At 40.0% G+C, this 25,249-nt stretch overlaps 1 protein-coding gene across 1 annotated transcript in view; it reads right to left on the bottom strand.

Moving 5' to 3' along the window:
* PDE4D (phosphodiesterase 4D) overlaps positions 1-25,249 on the bottom strand; it is a 1,564,543-nt gene that overhangs the window by 1,531,546 nt on the left and 7,748 nt on the right. Inside the window, exon 2 of the mRNA XM_043488571.1 lies at positions 20,385-20,478. The gene's annotated coding sequence lies outside the window, so the exon portion shown is untranslated. The remainder of the gene's footprint in view (positions 1-20,384; positions 20,479-25,249) is intronic.

The following is a 25,249-nucleotide window of genomic DNA, read 5'->3' as shown; positions in this document are numbered from 1 at the left end:
TTTGCGGGTGGTAAGAGTGGGGAGCAGGATAAAGTATTTAGAGAAAAAGAAGAGACACTACAAAGATACATACAGTTAAAAAAAATTAAAGATGAGATCCAAGTAACAGGACACAACTCTACAACTCTAATTACAGAGCAGAAAGTCTGAAAATACTCATGTGTGTTTTTTTGCACGGTAACAAATACCTACAGTTATTTGTTTCTCTCCAGAAAAGAAAAAAAGCAAATGACTTGGATACTGAAATATTAACTTTAAATCTCTATAAATAATTGTGCAGGAACAAAGTTATTTTCTACTCTGGGTTTAATAAACACTAGATGATAACATTTTAAACAATTACACTATTTAAAAATTATCATGAGATACATAAAATAGGTAACTAGCGGAAAGCTGCTATATAACAGAGCCAAACCCAGTGCTCTGTAATGAACTTGAGGGGTGGGATATGGGGTGGGAGGTAGGAAGGAGACTCAAGAGAGAGGGCATATATATTAATATATACTTGTGACGGATTCGTGTCATTATATGACAGAAACCAATGCAACATTGTAAAGCAATTAAAAATAAAATCATAAAAATAAAAATTAGCATGAGAGAAATTCTAGCACAGGGCCTGGGAGATGGCAGGCATAAATATACATCAGAGGGAGAGAAAGGGGAAGGAAAGACAGAGGAAGAAAGATGATATTTTACAGTGACATATAAATCATCTTCCTGAGCTCAGAGGCCATTCATTATAGTGGAGAGAGAACAAAAGGATAAAATATGCCCATGTTAAATTGCTTAAGACTCTGAAGTACAAACTTCAGCTGCAAGTACAAATTACAGTAATAAAAAATCAAGTAACCAGAACTCAACAACCAGAATCCTGAATTTACTAGAACACATACACACACCTTCACTGTCCAGTATTCAAGGAAAAACAAATTGACAAAAACATAAAGTATCTCAGTGTTCATAAAATAATAGTGATTAGCACCAGTAGCAACTCCCTAGGAGTCCCTGGAGAACAGTCATCCCTGGTTCCCATGAATCCACAGAACAATAACCACTGTTGCTCTACGTGCAGACCAAGGACCAGGAAGCCACTCAAGGACCACAGTGGTCAATGAAAACCTAGCTATTCAAAGTGCACATGTGATCAGTCTCTTAGTCATGTCCGACTCTTTGTAACCTCATGAGCTATGGCCCACCAGGCTCCTCTGTCCCTGGGATTTTCCAGGCAAGAATACTGGAGTGGGTTGCCACTTTCTTGTCCAGGAGATCTTCCTGACCCAGGGATCAAACCCATGTCTCCTGCATCTCCTGCATTGGCAGACAGATTCTTGACTACTGAGTTACATGGGAAGTCCAGTTATTCAAAGTAATGAGGCTTCAAAGGCAGGATGAGCTGAATGTTTTAAATGGTTTCCCACTAGAGAGTTTAAAACATCAGCCCATTCACTAAATTTCTGCAGCCAATGGCCCCCACCCAGGAACCCCACTCCCCTTCCCTTTCTCAACTTTAGCTCTGCTCTGCAGTGCAAGGAGACCTGCACACACTGAGGAGAATACTTCTGCCCGTACACCCTAGATGCACACACAGCCTCACGTGCTTTGGTCTTAGGAGCTCACACATAAGTAGTGCAGTTTACCCTTGGGAGATCTGATCCCAGACAGGTCCATGCAGGCTCTGCAGTTAAAACAGGGGTCACTTAAGCAGGGGACTGTGGAGTCCTGAGTGGTTTAGAAGTGGGAGTGAGGGAGTTTTGCATGGATAATGTCCCCATGACCCTGTAGAATCCTTTCTTTGTAGAACATGGACCTATGCCAAGAATCTTTCTTCGTCAAGGCCAAAGGGAGTTACTGTTGATATGACATTTCTGCCTTAATCTGGGTTAGCCAGAAAATCTAATTAGCTGTATCTCATATTCACAACAGCCAGAATGAATAATACTGGTTACACTATTTAGTGAAATTAACCAAACTAATTGCCAACATTACTTCAGCTTGGGTGGTCAAATTATTTTGGTTTTAATACCATGGAACCCACAGTGAGCATAAGAGGAAGCATTTCTTTAGTGAGAAACCCTAGACACAACTGAAGAATAAGCCAGCATGAAGAGAAGTTTGGTGACAAAGCAGAAAGCAAAGCTTTTGTCTCACTTCCTACTTTCTTACACTCAGTCTACAAAACATCACAAGTCAAGGCTGTGAGCCAAACTGGATGATGAACCTTCCCTTTCATGCTCCCTCCTTTTAATACCTCACCTTGACATACCTGAGTTGTTCTCCACAGAAGCACAAAAAGATCCACTTTGCAAAGAAAGTGTTCTATACCTCTGTTTCTCCCTTTCTACCAACAAACAATTCTTTTTCTCATCTTCTCAGAGCTTTATCCACTGGTAGTGGTCAACCAACTTACAGAATAAACTATCTACCATGTACCAATGGGCTAGGGAGTATTATCAGTTGAGTATGGACATGAGGGACTTCCCTCAGCTCAGCTAGTAAAGAATCAGCCTGCAATGCAGGAAACCCAGGTTCATTCCCTGGGCTGGGAAGATCCCCTGGAGAAGGAAACGACAATTCACTCCAGTATTCATGCCTGGAGAGTCCCATGGACAGAGGAGCCTGGCAGACTATAGTCCATGGGGTCGCAAGAGTCAGATGTGACTTAGCAATCACCAACACCATGGATGTGAGAGTTGGACCGTAAAGAAGGCTGAACGCTGAAGAATTGATGGTTTTGAACTATAGTGTTGGAGAAGACTCTTAAGAGTCCCTTGGACAGCAAAGAAATCGAATCAGTCAATCCTAAAGGAAATAAATCCTGAATATTCATTGGAAGGACTGATGCTGAAGTTGAAGCTTCAGTAATTTGACCACCTGATGTGAGGATCCAACTCATTAGAAAAGACCCTGATGCTGGGAAAGACTGAAGGTGGGAGGAGAAGGGGATGACAGAGGATGAGATGGTTGGATGGCATCACTGACTCAATGGACATGAGTTTGAGCAAGCTCTGGGAGATGGTGAAGGGCAGGGAGGCCTGGCATGCTGCCGTCCACAGGGTCACAAAGAGTCAGACATGACTGAATGACTGAACAACAACAAGGTCATCTATGCAAGTTAATTAACACTGAAAACAGGGCCTTGGAAACACAACATTCCTTAACAAGTAAAAATGATCCCAATGGAAGGTATGTACCGCAGAAATAAGAAAAGGCCAATGGGAGCACACAAGCTTCTTGGAACACCTTGAATATTTCATGCGGGCAACTCTCTGTCCTTCTCAGAGGACTCTCAAGGTGGACAGAGTATATAGAAGAGATGAAAAATGAGAAGAAACTTGCTCTAATAGGTTTGCTGGGCAACTGAAAAGACAGAATCTATGTAAAATGAAAACGCTCCAATAACATTACAAAGTAACACAAACATGCAAATGGATGAGATATAAAGCCTCTTCCCTCCTGATTTCTAATACACTTCCAAACATCTGATCTGCTGTTTCTCCTGAAATTTTAATTAACAGACAGAAGACTTGACTTGAATAGCAAAAGAAATTGCTTGGAGGAACTTAGACACATTTTCCTTCCTTCTCTGATCTCACATTTTCCTAATTCCCAAAATGTGGGTTTTGAAGAGGGGGGATGTCCCTATACAGTCCATGTGTCTTTTTTTTTTTTTTAAGTTTTTAGTGTACCAAGATCCTCAAGAGTTAGCTGTATTCTCCTCTATATAAAGGTGAGTGCTGAGTCCATGTCACCTTTTTCAACTGCAGTTTCCAGAAAACGGCAGTTTTGCCATTGATTTCTTTTCTTTCTTTTTTTTTTTTTTTTTTGCCCATGACGTCAAAAAGGCAGGTCATTCCTGAAATTGCAGAACTCTAGGCTTAAGAGTCAGAAAACCCACATTCCAATTTCCAAGTTCAGTTCTAATGCTCAGTCATCTTGAGAAAGATTTGAACTCTTCTCTGAGCCTCAATGTCATTTATAAAATAGGGATTTGTTCCAGCCAAGACCAAATCAACTAGCTTGTATGGGAGAGCACCCAACCCAGTGGGGCTCAGTAGGTGTGGTCGATGTGAACACTCATGCCGGGTGTTCTCTGCTTTAGAATTTCCCAGAACAAGATCAGATCCATCCAAATAATTAGTGTTAAGTGGCAGCCTGGATGGGAGGGGAGTTTGAGGAAGAATGGATACATGTATATGTACGGCCTGAGTCCCTTCGCAGTCCTCCTGACACTATCACAACATTGTACATTCCAATATAAAATAAAAAGTTAAGAAAAAAGAAAGTCACAAACTTTCTCTAGAAAGTGTTGCAGAAGTTTTTTCTAAAAAGATCAGATCCATCCATTTATTCAATTAACAAATACTTTGCTGAGCATCTAATACACACGGGACTTATGAGACCTACTAGAGCTATGAGCCATCCTCTTGCTACTGGAAAGTTTCAAATTACCTCTCTTCTAGCATGTTCACTTTTGGAAAATAGTTAAGAACGTATGTTATGTTTGCTTGCTCAAATTATATCTATTGGCAAGCCCATCCCTCCCTGGGCTTCATTATACATCAAAATTCCCACAGTTGGTGTTTTCTTCAAGACATATAGATCAGCACAGTCTCTAAGAAGTTGTCTCTTGGGTTTGATAAAGAAGAAATAAAATACACCTGGATTTGATCAAGCCTGGTTTTCAGGCTGTCAGGGGAGGCTGGCATTGGTAGGGATAAATTAAGTTATTAAGAATGGAAGTTTCCAATAATCAAAGAAGAGACATGGTAATGAGCAGCACACAAAGATAATGGGGAAGCACATACACTGCACATCAGGAGCCATCTGATAATTATTCTGCAATTCAATGTGCCCTTCTTCATTCGACCACCACTGAAAAGCAAAAATGTAGCAAGAAAACATCTGAATAGTAATTTTCTGCTCAGTTGAGTCTCTAGTCACAATTGAATAGACAGTTCCTTTAAGGCTTGGATACAAGGAGCACCTATTAGACAATTTCCCAAAGCAGTGTGACTTAGGGTTAAGTGTCACTGCTTACAAATGGACAATAATGCATAGATATTTGAAGCATCACTTTATGCTATTAATTCCAGGGAAATCACATACTGTACCATCTATTAAAATAGAGAAATCATAGTGGTTCAGACCCCAGAGAAGCTAACTGACAGGATAGAACAGGAGTTAGAAAACATGTTTTTTGGTACAATTGTTGGAAAATCACTGATTATATAAAAATTAGTTCTATACATCCTTAGTGGGCTTCCCTGGTGGCTCAGAGGTTAAAGCATCTGCCTCCAATGCGGGAGACCCGGGTTCAATCCCTGGGTCGGGAAGATCCCCTGGAGAAGGAAATGGCAACCCACTCCAGTATTCTTGCCTGGAGAATCCCATGGACGGAGGAGCCTGGTAGGCTACAGTCCACGGGATCGCAAAGAGTCAGACACGACTGAGCAACTTCACTCACTCACTCACTCATCCTTAGTGGCTTCTAAGTTTCCCTAATTGGCAGTAGCATTAAATGGAAAATGAGTATCCTCAAAAAATGGAGAAAAATATAGAAAACAGCATGATTTTCAACTCCTCTCTTCAAACACTCATCTTCTCCATATGCTTATGATGAGTGAGAAAGAGGAAAGAAAAAAAAAAACAACCAAAACAGGCCTGTTGGGAGTATATGGCTAGGAGGAATTTCTGACCAAAACCTGCATAGGCAGGGCTGCTACTTTACACAATCCCATTCATACTGTTTGTGGCATCTACCTCCAGGGTTGTGCAAGGCACAGTCTCTGTGCTATATACAATGACCCTATCTACAGGTGTGCAAGGATCCACAAAAAGGGAAAGTTGCTCCTAGTCCAGGAAAAGACCACATTGCCCTGTGAGCTCATTCAGTCCTAATAAGGCAAGGAGAAAAAAAGTGTTTATTGACTTTAAAATTACTCAAGAAGTTCCACAAACAGAAGCAGAAGGAGGATCTGAGAATTGTAAACGATTTGATTATAATCACAAGAGAGGAAAGTCTTTCTGCTTGAGTGATCCTCAGATAAAGAAAACCACAGTGGAACTGGCTGTGCAAATGGGTTTCCTATCTTCATACCCACACACCCAATAGAACATATCAGCAAGCAAAGAAACCATTAACCAATTTCCACTGATGAAATACACCAGGGCTTCTCTTTGGTTGACTTTGAAAACCTTAAGCGATATAATTTAAGTTTTTGTTTCAACTGAAAAATGGAGTGGATACCCTAAATATAGGGCATTTAAGGACAAGTCTACCTGAAAGTAGGACCAGGGATTTCTATCTGACCAGATAAACAATACCCATGGATCTCAATGCTTGATCTCAATCAAGCATTCATGTCTGAAATATGCTTATCCCAAATGCCATGAGCCTTCTTTCCTGGGATGCTTAAAGATGTGCTGGAGGCAGGATCACTGGAAAAGAAAAGTGAAAAGGACTGCCATTCTAGGGCCAGGTAATCCTAATCTGGAGCTCCCCACATGACGACCTCTTCTCATCACCCCTTCCCATGGGGCCAGGAATCTGCAGGGTTAGAGTATATCCCTCACTATAGCAACAATCTCCCTTTGGACCATTCTCCAGGTTCCAATGCCCCTGGAATTATCTGTCTCAAATGGTCCAAAGCCAGCCTCCAATGTCCATGTGGGACTTTACCTTCCAAAGAGCAGACTACTTTACAGCCAGTGTATATACCTTTAGGCCTGAGGGGTGACCATGGGCAGCTATTGGCTATGGGTATGGATAAAGTTGGAATGAACAGATTGGTCAGTCCACACATATTCCTGCTATTCCACAGTGGAGTCAGAGAAGGAAGATAAAGGATGAAATTATAAATGATTTGATTGCAATCACAAGAGAGGAAAGTCTTTCTGCTTGACTGATCCTCAGATAAAGAAAACCACAGTGGAAATGGCTGTGCGAATGGCTTTCCTATCCTCACACCCACACACCGAAGGCTGTGGGACAGAAGGGACTGTGGTCCCGGGCCTACACATGTTGGGGTGGACCTGGAATGGGATAAATCAGACTGAAACGTATGCTATTCAGTGACCCCAGGAGAACATTTATGCTTGGTACACTCAAGAAGTAAAATAAAACTTCATTCTTGTCATGTACCACAGACTTTGGGTATATATTAGATCAGATATAGTTTCAGCTTCTGTCGTTTATCTGCAAAGGTTGTTCCACCTGTTAAATCTGTAGATGGCCATCCTAATAAAATGAAATTTGAAAACCTAAGAAACCATAGAAGTTTCAGTATCTGCAAATGTACCAAAGAAAACTGGATCCTAGAATTCTCACCTGAGGTAGAAAATCCAAAATAAACAGTAAACAGAACCGTAAAGAAAATATCATGATGGCCTTTTCTGGAGCCAGCCCTGCACTAGGCCTGGGAATGCAGGATTTAATCTGGACCAGTCAGTGTTTTCCAGAAGCTCATACCCTAGAGGAGGGAGCTTCTGGTAAGACCAAAGGCCACATTCTTGGCACCTGGTCACTCTGTCTCCCTCACTGTCTTTTGGCAAATTCCAGTAACCTGATTCCCACTCACAGCTGTTACACCACACACACACACACACACACAGACACACACAGACACACACACACAGACACACACACACAGACACACACACACACACACACACACACACACACGCAGTTCATACAGTACTTCCCGTCAGTCTGTCTTACTGTCTGTCATTATTTACACTAGCAGTTCATAAACATGACCACACATCACAGTTACCCTGGGAGCTTCTAACGTACAGATTCCCAAGCAGCAACCTCCCCCTGCCCCTGAGACTGAATCAGCAGGTCAGAGGTGAGGCCAGGACATTTCTACCCTTAGCAAACAATCCAGATGACTATGAAAGCAAAACATTCTATCCTCTGGAGAAACTTCGCTAGAGCCACACAGGTCAGGATGCTGTCTGACCAGGATGCAACTGCCCTGATGCTCGTTTTTTCCCTGCTCCTCCGTGGGTGTCTTCCCAGGGAGAAGGGCAGATATTTTGCCCAAGACTCTGGCACAAGCACCGCAGTGAAAAGTTGTCCTTTCCTGCCCTGGCCAAGCTACAATCAAGTGCCAATTCCAACACATCCTGGAAGATTTCTATATTCGTTCCTTCTCATGAGAAACTATTTGAGCTTTATTCAAAACTAGAAGTACTCTCATGAAACAAGTTTACGCAAACTTTAGAATGGTCCATTTGTTACTGACAGTCTTTATTTCCTAATCCAATGCTAAAACTTTTCCTTTGAATGAAATTTTACCTTATTTCTTTCCTTTCCTTTCCCTCCCAATCTTCCACACATATTGTAACATCTTTTTGGTTAAATTAATAATTCTCAATGAATGGAGGCCTAATTCTTCTAAGAGAACACACCAGCATTTCCAGAAAACCACATGATTTTTTGATTTGTGAAAATTAGCCAAATGTTTTAAAAGGATAAGAAACACTGTGGGATTTGTTCTGGTTTACCCAGAATATGGATGGGAAGAAAGTGTAGTAATCTTTGACTTGAATTTTGTGTTTTACAAATAGCCCAGCACAATCAGAAGTAAACCTAAATGTATAAGGAAAATTAGAGAAACGATAATCAGGAAGAAATCTCTCCTTATCGATGGAAAGACTGACCATGGGAATTCAGGCATCAGTCTGGGCCTTATCATGACAGGCAAACCCGCAGATAAGTCAGCTGTTGCAGGAGCAGAGGAGGTACAATGAGCCCTTTCCCCTAGCACAGTCCAGGGTTCAGCATTACCCAGCCCGGTAAAGCAAACAGGGCTCTTATTGCCACTTTCCCTGCCTGACTCCAGGGATGCTCCCTCTGGTCTCAGGAATGGAGCCTTTGAGAGAGCCCTCTGATGCTGACAATGGAAAAATCTCAACGTGGCACTAACGATTAAGTCAATGCCAACCATGGAGTCCCAGTTCCATCACGCTGACATGCTTCTGGAGAGGATGGAGCTAAAATGGTTAAACCAGAAAGACCAGACTCAAATGTGGAAAATGGACCCCTTACTTCTACAGCTGAACATGTTAAGCTGAAGAAATATACGGTACACTAGTCCTTAACATGCTATTCCTTGGTTCACTTACTTCTCATTTCTCTGCTTTATTATTGTTCTCACTAAACTGCAGAAAATTTTTCCTAAAGTAATTCTAAAGGAGGCTAAAATGCTTAACTTTCATAAATTATGACTTCCCAACACAGAAGTACAAAGGATCATAAATCATGACTTCCGTAACTTGTCAGAAAGAAGCTATATATAATTTTATTTGTGTAAACACAAATTTGTCATGAAATAGCTTAAAAGCTAAGTTTGAAAGGACACGCACAGAGACTTTCCCATTGGTTGGTTTGGGATAGTCCATGATTTCTATTCATGTAACATCTTTTCTACCATAAACATTTATTACTGGTATGGTTTTGGAACTTTAAAAAGGAAGTGGGAAGTATTGAAAGCAGTTGCTAATGGAACTGATCAACATCAGACATTATAATTAATTATTTCAAAACTCTAAAAACAAATGGCTAACGTTAGACTTCTAACAGCATTGTTTCGTTTACGGCAATATCACACCATTGCCAAAAGTCCGTCCACTAGTTTGGATGGAAGTACTGTTGACCCTTGAATAACATGAGTTTGAACTATGGGAGTCCACTTACACATAGATCTTTTTCTTTTTTTTTTTTTTTTTCACATAGATCTTTTTCAATAAATACTACAGTACTAGGGTATCCAAGATTGGTTGAATTCATGAAAATGAATTCATGGAACCGCAGATAATGGAGAGCCTTCCATAAAGTTATATGTGGATTCTGACTGACTAGGAAGTCGGCACCCCTAACCTCCAGTTGTTCGAGTCCACTGTAATTGCTGGCAATATGATTTTGAAACATAAGAACAGGATGGGCCCAAATGACAGCTTACTTACTCTCCTGAAATAGCCACTAATTCCACAAATTAGCTGCTTGTTGTTCAAGAGAGAGACCATCAGAGATAAAGTAAATAAGGATGTCTCCTATCAATGAATTGGAAAATGCATTTATTTAAAAAATTACTCAGTGTCACAACTGGCATTTCACTTGTGCTCTTTTTGCTTCCACTTTTAATGGAGGCTGTAAGGCAAGAGGCAGATATCAAATGTTCCCTAAGGAATTTCAATTGGCTCTATTAATCTCTCTCTGACTTCAAGACAATGTTTAAAAATAAATGCCTGGCTTAACATTTTACAAAAGCTTTTTTCAAACATTAATTTTTCAACTGTGCACCACAAGAAGGAAATTTTGCATTCAGGTACTAAGTCAAGAGCAACTCAATGAGACTGAAATCATCCAAAGCAGCCCAGCCTCCATCTTTTCATCTCATTCACTCAGTGGCTTGCTGAGCACACTTGAGACCCACTGTCACTTAACAATTGTCTTATCTTCAAGAGCTGACATTTTGACAAACCTCACTCTGGCTACCAACTCAAATGTTTCCACCTTTCCCACTCCTTGCCTACTGTTGAATTTACCTTTCCCCGTCACTATTCTCTCCAGTTAATGCTGCTTTTTTCTTCTTGTTTTAGTCCCAGGCTTCTTAAACTAGGATATATACCCCCACCCGCATCCCAATGTAAGGCCTGGTCATGGGAAAATGTGGCATATATTTTTTAACTATTTATTTTACTCAATAATAAATAGTTTAATACTTAAATACAGACACAGCATGGAATTTTAAATATTTTAAAAACAAAGTTTAAGACTTTAAAACTTACAAAGCCTCTGATAGGCTATTTTGAGTCAAGCCCCCAAGCCTTGGGGCTAAGCTTCTCTTCTCAGTTATTATGTACAGTTCACAGGAAAAGGCTGAGAAGTGTTAACCTAGCCTATTCAGCCTCCTCTTGGTTTCACAGCCCCTGGTTAACCATTCCCAACCAAATTCTCTCTGACCTCTGAGATTTCCAAATACTTTTGCTGCTGCTGCTGCTAAGTCACTTTAGTCGTGTCCAACTCGGTGCGACCCCACAGACGGCAGCCCACCAGGCTCCGCTGTCCCTGGGATCCTCCAGGCAAGAATACCGGAGTGGGTTGCCATATCCTTCTCCACCAAGTACTCTTAGTTAGTTAGTTAGTTAGTTCAGTCGCTCAGTCGTGTCCGACTCTTTGCGACCCCATGAATCACAGCACACCAGGCCTCCCTGGCTCCCCATTAAAACCTTACTTGGATTGACCCAATCCATTTCTTAGTGTTAATTCCAGGATATCACTAGAGAAATTCCCACCTCAATAGTTTGTAGAACCATGCCATTCAACCAGTCCTAGGCACTGGCCAGCACTAGACAATCCCCTTGCTTATCTATGATATACATTCAGGCTTTTTCCAGTTCTTTCATTTTTTTCAAACGTACTTGACTCCCCCAAAGAACAGCTTCATTGCCCACTCTACAGAGACTGAAGTGATTTTAAGTGAACGCCCCTCCGCATGAAATGTCACAGGACAGGGCACGTCACTTCTTTCTCCTCTCCAATCTTAAAGCAGTATCCCTATTGTTTTCTAAGACCAAGCCCATGCTCCTGGCCTACATTTGCCAGTCTGTTCTTTTCATCTTCCCCACTATTTCTTGTATCTTCGGCTTTTGTCTTTTCCCTCTCAGATGACAAGGACGGTTATTGCCTCTTTTGAAAAGGGGTCATGTCTTATTCCTGCATCTCCCTAAGTTCTCTTCCTTTCATTGCCAACCTTCATGAAAGAATAGTTTATGTTCATGGAATTCATTTCTTCTCTTCCCATTGTCCTCTTGAACCCCTGCAAATAGACTTCTGCCTTCACCAAGCCAATGGACCATTCTCACTAAGGTCACAAGGGACCCCACTCACTACTATCCCAGCTCTCTACTCTGAATTTGTCCCGCTTCAACTCCCAAAGAATGGGCGAGTTATCCTTAACTCTTTCCTTGTCTTCACTCCACATCCTCCTGTTTCATCTCTTACCTGACTACTCCTACCCCATCTCATTCATCACCAGTTCCAGTATTCAGACTTTTCTTTCACAGACTCTCACTGCATGCATCCCATGTCTTCAACAATCACCCCAGTGCAGAGGACTCTCACCTCCAGAGCCTTCAGCCCTTAGCCCAGTACTGAATCACCAGCCCATTTCTACCGCCTGTGGGGTATTCTCAAGTAGAAACCCTGAGAATAGTCTGATATGTGAAACAGAATGAGTGTTCTATATGAGCAGTGGTTTAGCCTTGGGCAAATCATGGAACATGAGTCCCAGTTAATAAAAATAGTAGTACTTCCCTCAAAGATTTGCTAGTGTGGATTCAGTAACATAGAAGTAGGAAATTCAGTTTATTTATATTGATTTAAATATAGCACTTCAATTGTCAGGAAGGCTTATAATACAGCACTTTACAAATAAGAACTCATTTAATCCTCACAAGGACCCTTGGAGGCAAGTTGTACCATTATCCCCATTTCACAGATGAAAACACTGAGACACAGCCAACCTAGGTAGCCTCCCCACGTCACACAACTAAAAAGTAACAAAGCCTGATTCCAATCCAGGCAGTTTAGCTCCAAAAGCTATGCTAAGCTGCCTCCCTTTATACTGCCTATCTGCCTTTTAACACACTGCAGAAATCAAATTATCATTATTACATAAAAAATCCAGGACATCAGACCACCCTTGCAATTCAAATTTCATTCATGAGTCCCATGTTAGTTAACAACACCAGTCCTATAAACTACAACCTCCTCATCAGCTTAACGTCCTCTCTCACCCTCAGAACCCGTTGCTGCCAGATCTTATTTGGTCCACCTCCAAAATGGTTGACTTATTCCCACCATCAGTGCTTCACGTCCAGTCTATTTCACTGGTACATGAAAAAAAAGGAAAGATAAGACCTCCTATATACTGGGACAATTAGTAAAACTTGTACAACAGACAACAGTTGTATATCAATGCCAAATTTCCCAATTTAAAATAATTGTGCTAAGTTATATAAATGAAAGCTCTTATTTTTAGGAAACACACACTGAAATATTTAGGGGTAAAAGAGGCATGATATCTGCAACTTACTCTCACACGGCTTAGAAAGAGCTCTTAGGAATATATACGTGTTGGAAAATGAGAGAATGGTAAAGCAAATATGGCAAAATGTTAACTGGTAAATCCAGTTGAAGAATATTTCAAAGCTCTTTGACTATTCTTGCAAATTTTCTTTAAATTTAAAATTATTTCAAAGTACAAATCTGAAAACCAAAACCACCACCAGTTTCCTAGCTGCCCCTGACCATGGCCCTTCTGCCCCTCCACTTCCCAAGTCCCCGTACCAGGGTGTAGAAGGCTCACCCACCACACAGACCCAATCAAGTGTGAAGTACCCAGCTGGCATGCAAAGCAATCCACAACCTCCGCTGACTTCTATTCCAGTCTCCTGGCATCCCTCCCAACAACAGGCACAAGTTCCCTCCCCACAGCTGGTTCCCCATGTCCCCTGACCCCACTGCATCTCAGGCTCAGCATTTTCCTGCATCCAGGCCTTTGAAGAGGCTGCTTCCTTTGCCTAGACTAGGACTCCCTTTCTTCCTAAAAACAAACATCAAGGTCATATCCTTCCCTCAAAGCTTAATCAGAATCCTATTTCATCCCAAGTGGCTTTCCAGGTCCACCCAGCTAGAATTTGTTCACCTTACCCCACCTCCTAAAGCAGGTGTCTGCTCTGTGTAGAACTTACCTCCATTCTTCAACCTTGCGCTAGAAATTTTGTGCTAGAAATTCCATGTATCTTTGATCCAGGAGATCAGGAGTTTGCAGAAGATGGTAATAATGTGGTTTTCCTTACACCCCCACTTCCTCTTATATAATTTTGCAGAAATTATGTATTTCATAATTAAAAAAAAAAAGATGCGTGCTGCCAGGGCTGATCACGGACCCAGGGCAACAGACGGGAAGGGACAGGAGAAGGCAGCAGCTCTGGCAGTGAGCACGGAAGATGGGAAGTTCTTATCAGGGCACACGCCCCGGCCTCAGCAGCGTCTACCTCTGCAAGGGAAGGAAAGGAGAAAAGGAATGACCCTGCTTCAGTCAGTTCAGTCTGTCGTCCACCCCCAACACACACACACCCTCACACAGACCTCCCAGAGTCTCTGCCCTGTGCTGGCCACCCTCGAGGCTGCTGCCAGCAGAAAGCGTGTGTGTGGAACTTCCCTGGCTGTGTGTGAGAGCTTCACCCGGTCTAAGTCCTTGAATGACTTTGCTTTCAATACTTTGCCTTTTCAATTTAAGAGGGGGTGAGGGAAACAAGCCTTTTAAGAAAACTTAACCAAAATAAGAGTAGTTAACTTTATAGAAAGTTCTAGATAAAAAGCAAAGCAAGCATGCTCAAGGAAAATGAAAATCGAACGCCCTTTGCCTTTCGAGTCATCTTTTCCCTAATGCCATGCTCCCTAAGTATCTTGACCCTCTTCTTGTGCACAGGGCTTCCACTCAGGTTAGGGCTCAGATCCAGGGTGCATCTCTTCCTCTTACTGACACATATTTGGGCTTAAGTGACTTACCAAAGCTTATGTTATCCTAGTGGCTCCAAGTTTGTTAGCGGGTTTATTTATTCTTCGGTGAGAGTTTAGGACCAAAGTCTGAGACTTGGGAGTTGATACACTTACACCCAGAGAAGTAGCTGAGACTCTTAAGGGAGAAGGGGAGAGAAATAAAAGACCAAGACTAGGATGATGAGAAAACCTGCATTGAGAGCACAGTAAGTCACCCTTTCATCCCCAAATATGACGTTTCCATGAAACCTTCAGGTGATTACTTCCTAAAGACCATCCTGCTGTGGAGGGACACCAATATTCACCACTCTTGACTCAGACTTAGGCAAGACTCACTGCTTTGTATAAAACAGATAGCCAACAAGGACCTACTATATAGCATAGGGGACTATACTCAATATCTTATAATAACCTATAATGGAAAAGAATCTGAAAAAAGAATATATATGTATTTATATATATAACTGAATCACTTTGCTGTACACTTGAATCTAACATAACATTGTAAATCAACTACATTTCAACTAAAAAAAGAAAAAGACCGACTGTTTTTCCTTTCATTCATTCAACAAATATTGACTGAATGTCTGGTGCATATTAGAAGCTATTCTACATGCTGAGGATACCTTAGTGTACCAAACAAAGTCCCTGCTTGCAGGGAATTTACCAGAACTACACATTACTTTCATAATCTTGTAATATTTGAAATCTCAGGCATTTCCTAGAATAAGTGATTTATTCCCTATGATCTTCATTTCTCTCATCTGTTAAATGGGAATGTCAAACTCTACCACCTACATCACATAGGACTGCAAGGAGAATTGGGTAAAAAAGCATCTATAAGGTGCTTAGTACAGAGCCTCACAGTCAGTAGATAATCAATAAATGGTAATGTGATTATGATTACACACTACCCTCAAACCAGAGTCATCATTCACTTGTCTCTCAGGTCTAAACCTTGTAAATAATACTGCCACTATGTCCTAAATCTAGTAATTCAGATACATCTCTCACAATTTTACTTTTACTTCTGTACTCAACTGTAGAGTGTACTCAATACTTTAAACTCACTTCAAGAAATAAGCGTAGAATTACAAGTTTTCTATTTTTCCTAACATACATTAAATTCATAAATAATTATTACAATTTAAAAGGTTTATTCATGTGACACAGCACCCAAAATTAACTCAGATATCACTGGAAGTATGCTGAGTGCTGAGTCTACTTTGGGAAACACTTCTCCATATGCTCCTCTTTGCAGTGCTGATCTCTATATCTAAATTTGGTTTATTACACATTTTGGAGAGCTCCAGAGTCTGCCATCCTCTCACAGTTTCCACTGCTGCTCCCCTAAGGCAGCCTCCCTTTAACATGACTGTCATAGTTTACCAGTTTCTACCCCTGAAACCAGATCATGTCTCACCTGCCCCAAACCCACCAACAGATTCCTGTCTCCCTAGAATAAACGCAAAGACCTTACTGCACTCTACCAAGCCCTACGTGATCTGACCCCCGCTTGTCTCCTCACCACATTTCCTACCACTCTTCCCACTGGAAACTGCAGTTTTACTGAACATTATGCAGCCAGCCTTTGCATCTGCTTTTCCTCTGCCTGTAGCATCCTCCCCAGGTTGTCGCAGCTCACTCCCTGACTTCAGAGGCCCTTCGTGAATATCTGCTCACTCAACTCCATCAATCATCATCATTCTTACTCATCCTATTTTATTTTGACCGAAACACTTATCACCTTTAAACATCAAATGAGGTGCATTCACACATTTGTTTCCTGTCTGTCAAGCCCCTCTAGACTACAAGCTTCACAAAGGCCTGCATTTTGTCTATATTGCACATTACTGTATTACAAATGCCTGAAATAGCATGGAAGCCACTCACCAAATATTTGTTGGTGAAGGCATGAGTGAATGCACCAAGGGTGGATAGTGAGTATTCTTTGAAATATGCTCAGCTTGAGGTGTCTCCAAACTCATAGAGTGGGCAGGAAGAAATGCAAATGTAGAGTTTAGGAGAAAAGAAAGTAAAAAGCAAGAACACCGGAAAACAAGACTAAAAAAGCACAGACCCACCCACCAAAGCCCTCCAAATGCTACTGGAATGTTGGCCCCAAAATAAAGAAATTAGTTGGAGACAGACTAGAGCTCAGGGATGGATATGGATAGAAATTAAAAAGAACTCACTTCATTACACAAGAATTTGTAGTGCATAATTTAGTATAAAAAGGAGGGGAGAGAGGCATATACGTAAAGAAAGCAAAATTTTTATTTTAGCCTTTAATGAGAAGCTGCTCCCTCACCAAACTTTGCAAATAAGTAACAAGGTAGAATTCAGATTTTTTTTCTAACCCAGTCTGTAGAAGTGTTAACAAACTGTAAAACTTCTGAAACAAAGACTGCTAAGATGGAGAAAGAGAGTGAAATGACACCTGGGAACCCAAGGCCCCAGTTCAGGGCCTCCCTATAGCTACATCCTTTGACCCACAGCTTTGTATTCATCCAGCCTGACCCTGAGGTTCTACCATGATTTGCTTTGGCCAATGGGATACTAGCAAATGTGATAGGAATCAAGCCTTGAAAAACACATGTGCCTTGCCATCTACCCTCTTGCATGACGGGGCTTGCCCCTTTTGGACCCTGGCCTGGCCACCACCATAAGGACATGTCTGGAGCAGACTGCTAGAAAGATGAGAGCAGAGATAAGAAATACATGGGGAGTACTGAGCTTCCTCAATCAAGAGTATCACAGACTCCCAGCTAACCTCTAATGCATGAGGAAGGCCAGCTAAAATAATCAGAATCCAGCTTCAAAAAACAGAACTCCCCCAGCTAACTAGTAGACTCATAGAAAATAACAAAGGGTTATCATTTCAAGATATTATGTTTTGGAGGAGTTTGTTAACCAGCAGTAGCTAACTGATAAAACTTAGATAGATAACTTTTCTCCAAATAACTAAGGTTAAAAACAGAGGTAGAAGTCAAAAGAACTAAAATGACAAGTTACCTAAGCAATAGAGGGCATAATTTTCTAATTAGTTTTTTAAACCATTTGAAAACAATAGGAATATATGCAAATATGTGCAACATAGTTGCAAGTCAAAGTAAAATTATTAGTGTCCCCTTAAATTATAAAAGTGGGGTAATCTTTTATAAATATAAACATCAGACACCTAGTATTCTGTGTAGGCTCCAATAAAAACAAAATGGAACCACATATGTTCTCTTCACCCCTCAATCATTCTACCCTAGTCATCACAGGGGACTTCTGTTTTCCACAGCACTAGAGTCTATTTTCATTAAAGTAAACTACTCTTTCTTTCATCTTAAAAAAATTAACAACCTTACCAGACTCACTCACGGAACTGTAGCTAAAATAAAACCAACCAAAATTTGCTTCTGTTCAGACTTCTGTACTAACAAAAGCATTATCTTTTTCCCCTTCCAAGTTTACCCTTTTTCTTTCTTCCTTTATACATTTTCCAGGAGATCTGCACAAAAGCATAAACTTCCACATTAGACAAGTGAATAAGGACGCAAACGCGGAACAATGCATACACTGTTTGAAGAGGTCGTCTCATCCGAGCCTCCTTCACGCTCACAGCCTCACACATGGCCACAATTTTAGTCTCACAGAATCCATTTTATATTCTGCTCCATAAACATATACATCCTTCTATAAAAAGAAACCGGGCCAAGTTGAGAATGATATTAAAGCTACAAGTAATAATACACTGGTAGAGCCCTCTACACGCTCAGCCCCACGCTCCCCCTCACATGGTGTCTTAGCTCATTTAGGCTGGTGCACCAAAATACCACAGGCTGGGTGGCTCATAAACAGCAGATATTTACTTCTCACAGTTCCAGAGGCTGGAAGTCTGAAATCAGGAAGCCAGCATGGCTGGGTGAGGGCCCTCTTCCAAGCTGTAGACTTCTTGTTTCATCCTCAAATGGCAGAGGGGCTAGGGAGCTCTGTGGGGCTCTTTAGAAGGACACTAACATCATTCATCAGAGCTCTGCCCTCATGTCCTGATGACCTCCCAAACGGCTTGCTTCTTAATACCCGTATATTGGTTATTGGGATTTCAACACATGAATTTTGGGGTGGACACAAACATTCAGCCCACAGCACTGGTCATCAGAGCCTGGGTTCCTATCTCCCTTTTATAGGCATGAACACTGAAGCTGGGGGTGACAGTGTGACTTCCTTGAGGTTTCTGTTCCATAAAGTGACTAAATCAAAATTCAAACCCAAGTTCAGAGTTCTTTTCTATACGCTATACTGCAGAGTAATACATGATTGGAAAACTCAAAAAAAAAAAAAAAAAGCCTTTTCACAGAAAAGAAAAAGACCAGGAATATATGTAAGAAGATAAAGAATAGATAGATGTGTGAGAAAAGAGACAACAGAGGCATTTACTTTTACATTGGACAACTGTGTAAGAAAAGCAGCTAGTAACTGCTAACATTTCTAGAACATTCTACAGAACACAATGGAAAACCACATAATTTTCTAGCATGTTATGGACCAGCAGTAGAACAACAAGTACCTAAGACAGGATTGCTACACAACTTTGCATATATTTTCACCTCTTTATGTTCTAAATGTGTTATTGTGGGCTGTATATCCTTTATTCAAGATAAGTAAGTGTTAGTCGCTCAGTCATGCCCAAGTCTTTGTGACCCCATGGACTGACTGCAGCCCACCAGGCTCCTCTGTCCATGAGATTTTCCAGGCAAGGATACTGGAGTGGGTTACCATTTCCTTCTCCAGGGGATCTTCCCAACCCAGGGATCGAACCTGGGTCTCCTGCACTGCAGGCAGATTCTTTACTGACTGAACTATAAGGGAAGCTAAATTCTTGTTTATCAAAAGTATATCTAGAAAAAATATATATCTAGGACAGTCAGTGCTAGATAATTGAATCTGCAGACTGAGTGAGACTACTAAACAAAGTAACAGCTGGTTTACTTCAGACTCTGCACAACCTGAAAGCTCTAGATCAGGGTTTGGAAAACTTTTTCTGTAAAAGGTCTGTAAAAGACAGTAAATACTTTAGGCTTTGTGGGCTATATGCTCTCTGTGGCAACTACTCAACTCTGCCCTGGTGTGAAAGCAGCAGTTAACAATGTACAGACAAATGAGTTTGGATATGTTTCAATAAAACTTTATTTATAAAAACAGATTTGGCTCAAAGACAGTACTTTGCCAATTCCTGTTGTAAAGCATAGCAATCACCCAGAAGAATATATGCACCATGGAATATTACTCAGCCGTTAAAAGGAATTCATTTGAATCAGTTCTAATGAGATGGATGAAACTGGAGCCCATTATACAGAGTGAAGTAAGCCAGAAAGATAAGGAACATTACAGTATACTAACACATATATATGGAATTTAGAAAGATGCTAATGATAACCCTATATGCAAAACAGAAAAAGAGACACAGATGTACAGAACAGACTTTTGGACTCTGTTGGAGAAGGCGAGGGTGGGATGTTTCAAGAGAACAGCATCAAAACATGTATATTATCTAGGGTGAAACAGATCACCAGCCCAGGTTGGATGCATGAGACAAGTGCTCGGACCTGGTGCACTGGGAAGACCCAGAGGGATCGGGTAGAGAGGGAGGTGGGAGGGGGGATCGGGATGGGGAATACAAGTAAATCCATGGCTGATTCATGTCAATGTATGACAAAAACCACTACAATATTGTAAAGTAATTAGCCTCCAACTAATAAAAATAAATGAGAAAAAAATAATTAAAAAATTTTTTTAAAAAATGCATTTATGCTCTTACCTACTCTCAGGGGAGGACGGACATCCTAAGCCAAAGTCTGTTCTTCCATCTGGTACACAATTTTTAAAAACTGGGCTATCTTCTTGCTTACAACCTATAACAAAATTCAAGCAGGTATTTCAAATCAAGGATTCTAACTTAGGCTAGTACAGTGAAGGCCAAAAGCCTTCAGAACACAGCCCAAGGACTGAAACAACAGAGCAGCCTGGACCTGCTAGTTTAGGGGCAAAACACTTTCTCCCTAAACACTCAAACATCTTAATCATTTCAATATTAAATGACTCAATGCCACTGAGAATGTTAACTTTGAATCAACTAAGGAAAGATTCTATTTAATACCTTTAACACAGAAAAAAGATGGAGACACATAAGATCTATTTAGAGAGATCCGTGAATACCGCCTAGCAGAAGTTTTAGAACTAACTGAAGAAATTTTAGCTATCTAGAATAAATACTTTATGAAATAATCAATTCCCCAAATAAAAATAATAGACAAGCATTTATAAAGCACTTACTATGCATTATGCATCATTCCAAGTGTTTTACCTATACTAATTTACCTAAAGTATAGAGCAATCTAACCAGGTAGGTACTATTATAATCCCATTTTTCAGACAATGAATTGAGGTACAGGGAGACTAAATGACTTGCTCAGAGTAACACAGCCACTTAGAATAGAACCTGGCCCCAGATACCATTTCTTCAATTGCTAAAAAATGCCAAGCCATTACCTTTTGACTGTATGTAGGCTGCCTTATTTCAAAGACCATGAAAGTGATAAGACATATGCAAAATCTTTACTAAATAGAATATAATCTTTAGAATTTAACAATTGAGAAATGTCATTGTTTTTCAATGCCTGAGGGTAAAGACTATAAGTGTTTATTATTTTTGTTCAGATCCGCCAAAATGAAAAGATTGCTTGTATGTTAGATTGAAGATATTTTATTCTTTTTCAGTGTTGCATTTAAAATTGATTTTGGAATGTGCCAGTAAGATAAACAAGTAAATGAAGTTGTGGGAAAATTATTTTTAGGCACTCTTATTTCAATCAGATAAATATGAGGATATGAAATAAGTCAGTCTTTCTATTTCTTAGGTCAGGATTTGCTGTCTTTATTTCTTAAATAGCTTAATTGTAAATTTGGCTTATATTGGAAGAAAGCAATTTGGTTGTCAAAATAACTGAGGTTACTACTGACTTATCACCCAACAAAAATATTTGATCCTAATATATCCAGAGTAAAGGACTAAAATGGTTTATGATGTTTATTAAGAGAAAATTTAAAGTTTGTGGGGAGATTTCTTTTAAATAGCAACGATCTGAAAAATATTTTTGGTTACTGAGTAGGCATCTGTGTTCTTTTTTATTTGTGATATAAATATTTTTGCTATTCTCCAAAAGTTCAGAGTGGAGAGAAATCTCTGCAGTTTCTAGAAAACAGAGAGGCTGCAAACCAAGTTTATATTAATTCCATCATTTGCACAACTCCAGGCAAGAAAAACATTTCTCCAAAATCTATACATTCTCTTCATAGCAGTTTTCCTCAATAATAAGCTAGCATTCCCTGCAAAATTTATACAACACTCAAGGAACAGGAAAAGAATGGAGACAGCTTGAGCAGTCAGCTTATATTTGCTGCCCATTTTTCATTTTCTTCCTACCCTTCTCTAAAAATACAAAGCAAGAGAGTCAAACAATTGATACAGAAGAGGAAGAGATAGGTGGAAAGAGAAAAACATCCCATTAGCACTTTCTTCACTACTGGACATAAATATTAAATCAATGGTAACTCCTATAATCATAATTTCCAGTTATATATTTATAACCTTGGAAAACTGTTACCATATAGGACTAAGATTTGAAAAGTTAAATCATATTCTTAATTTTTTCTAGGTGATAATGATTATAATTTTTTCATTTAACTTATACATAGTGGCTAAACTCAAAGTTTAGATTCTACATAGACATGTTAGATAAGGCATGTTAGAAGGAAGAGAACAGGAGACAAGAGGAGAGGAAATGAGGAGAGAGGAGAAGGGACAGGAAGAGAGGGAAAGGCAAGGGAAGGGAGGGGAGGAGAAGAGGGGGGAAAAAAGATGAGAAAAGAACAAAACGTATGACATAAATTGGTGAGTTGATCACCAAACCAACTTTTATTTTTCCCAGAGACAAGTAAGATTCATGCCCCAGCCTCCCTGCTATTAAAGTGGGACCTTTACATAACCAAACTCTGGTATAAAAAATGTGAGCAATCCTCTATGTATTTTTCCCTCTGCCAAAGCACAAGCACCTGGAAACTGGAAATAATTAGGTGATAAGAGAAGTGCCATAAGAAAACCACCTGAATGAGGGAAATTTGCCCATCAGGAATATTCATTTTGGTAAACAGGTATAACCACTATGGAAAACAGAATGGAAGTGCCTCAAAAAATTAAAAATAGAAGCACCATATGATCCATAAATCCCACTTCTGGATACATATCTGAAGGAAATGAAATCATTATCTCAAAGGGAGATCTTCACCATAGCAGCACTATTCACAACAGCCTAGAAACAACATAAGTGTCCAACCGCGGATGGATGGATTTTAAACAGTGATACACACACACACACACACACAGTAGAATATTACTCAGCCATAAAAAAAAGAAGGAAATCCTGCCACTTGCAATAATATAACTTGAGGGCACTGTGCTAAGTAAAATAAGTCAGGTACAGAAAGGCAAATATTGTATGACTTCACTTATGTGTGGAATCCTAAGGAGCTGAGTTTATAGAAATAGAGAGTAGAATGGTGGTTGCCAGGGACTGGGGAGTGGGAAAAAGTGGGAAATATTAGTCAGAGATCCAAACTTCCAGTTATAATATGAAAAAGTTTAGGGATCTAACATACAGCACAGAAGTGATAGTTAATAATACTGTATTATATACTTGAAAGTTGCCAAGAGAGTATGTCTTAAATATTCTCACCAAAAAAAGAAAAATGGCAACTAGGTGACATGATGTAAATGTTAACTAACACTGGTGGCAATCATTTTACAATACAGCTGCTGCTGCTGCTGCTAAGTCGCTTCAGTTGTGTCCGACTCTGCGACCCCATAGACAGCAGCCCACTAGGCTCCCCTGTCCCTGGGATTCTCCAGGCAAGAACACTGGAGTGGGTTGTCATTTCCTTCTCCAATGCATGAAAGTGAAAAGTGAAAGTGAAGTCGCTCAGTCATGTTGGACTTGTAGCGACCCCATGGTCTGCAGCCTACCAGGCTCCTCCGTCCATGGGAATTTCCAGGCAAGAGTACTGGAGTGGGGTGCCATTGCCTTCTCCATTACAATACAGCAGTCCCCCCTTATCCTTGAGAGATATGTTCCAAGATCCAGGGGATGCTTGAAACCATGGATAGTAACAAACCCTCTACCTACTACTTTTCTCTATACATACTTACCTATAATAAAGTTTGTCTGAATTGCCAGCATCACTACTTGAACTTTGGAGCCACTATTAAGTAAAATAAATGTTACTTGAACACAAACACTATGACCATTACAGCTGATTTGATAATCATCTACTAAGTGACTAACCAGTAGGATATGCTGGGGAAAGTGATAATTCACATCCAGGGTGAGACATGCAGCAGAATGGCATTTCATCACACTACTCAGAATGGCATGTAATTTAAAACTGATAAATAGTTTATTTCTGGAATTCTCCATTTAATATTTTGGGACCTCAATTGATCTCAGGTAACTGAAACTACAGAAAGTCAAACCTTGGACAAGAGAGGATTACTATATGTAAATGTATCAAATCAACTCATTGTATGCCTTCAACATACACAATGTAATATGTCAATTGTATCTCAATAAACTTGGGGGCAGGAGTCTTTCATTAAAATTTTACATTAAAATAAAAGTCTTAATTAAAATTTCAAATTACTGAAGAGTGTCTTATCCAATCATTAAAGGTAGAAGAAAGTCATGACAATGGTTCCAGATGGCAGTTTTCAACATGTACTGCAATCATCTCAGTAGATGCAGAAAAATTTTTTTATAAAATTTAGCATCCATCAATGATAAAATCTCTCCAGAAAGTGCTTATAGAGGGGACATACTGGAACTTAATAAATTGCCATCTATGACAAGCCCACAAATACCATCATCCTCAACAGTGAAGAGCTGAAAGCATTCCCTGTAAGACAGGAACAAGACAAGGATGCCCACTCTTGGCACTTTTATTCAACATAGTATTGGAAGTCCTAGCCCCAGAAATAAGGTAAGAAGGGAAAAAAGAAATCTAAATTGGAAATAAAGAAGTAAAACATGTCACTATGGAAAAACATTATACATAGAAAATTCTAAAGATGCCATCAAAAAACTAGTAAAGTACTAAAGCTTATCAATGAATTTAATAAAATCATAGACTAAAAATTAATACACAAAAATCTGTTACATTTCAATACACTAACAATGAACTAACTATCAGAAAGAGAAATTAGGGAAGCAATCCCATTTACCATCACATCAAAAAGAATAAAATACCTATGAATAAACCTACCAAAGGTAGCAAAAGACTATACTTGGAAAACTATAAGACACTGATGAAATAAGTTGCAGACAACACAAACTGATGGAAATATATACCATGTTCATAGCTTGGAAGAATTAATATTATTAAAGTGACTATACTACCCTGGCATGCTGCGGTTCATGTGGTCGCAAAGAGTCAGACACGACTGAGTAACTGAACTGAATACTACCCAAGGCAAACTGCAGATTCAGTGAAAACCCTGTCAAAATACCAAGGGCATTTGTCACAGAAATAGGACAATAACTTTAAAATTTGTATGTAAAACCAGAAGATCTCAAA

Source organism: Cervus canadensis, chromosome 16 (genome assembly GCF_019320065.1).
Source record: "Cervus canadensis isolate Bull #8, Minnesota chromosome 16, ASM1932006v1, whole genome shotgun sequence".
Taxonomy (NCBI): Eukaryota; Metazoa; Chordata; class Mammalia; order Artiodactyla; family Cervidae; genus Cervus; species Cervus canadensis.
This window is presented reverse-complemented; position numbering and strand designations above follow the sequence as displayed.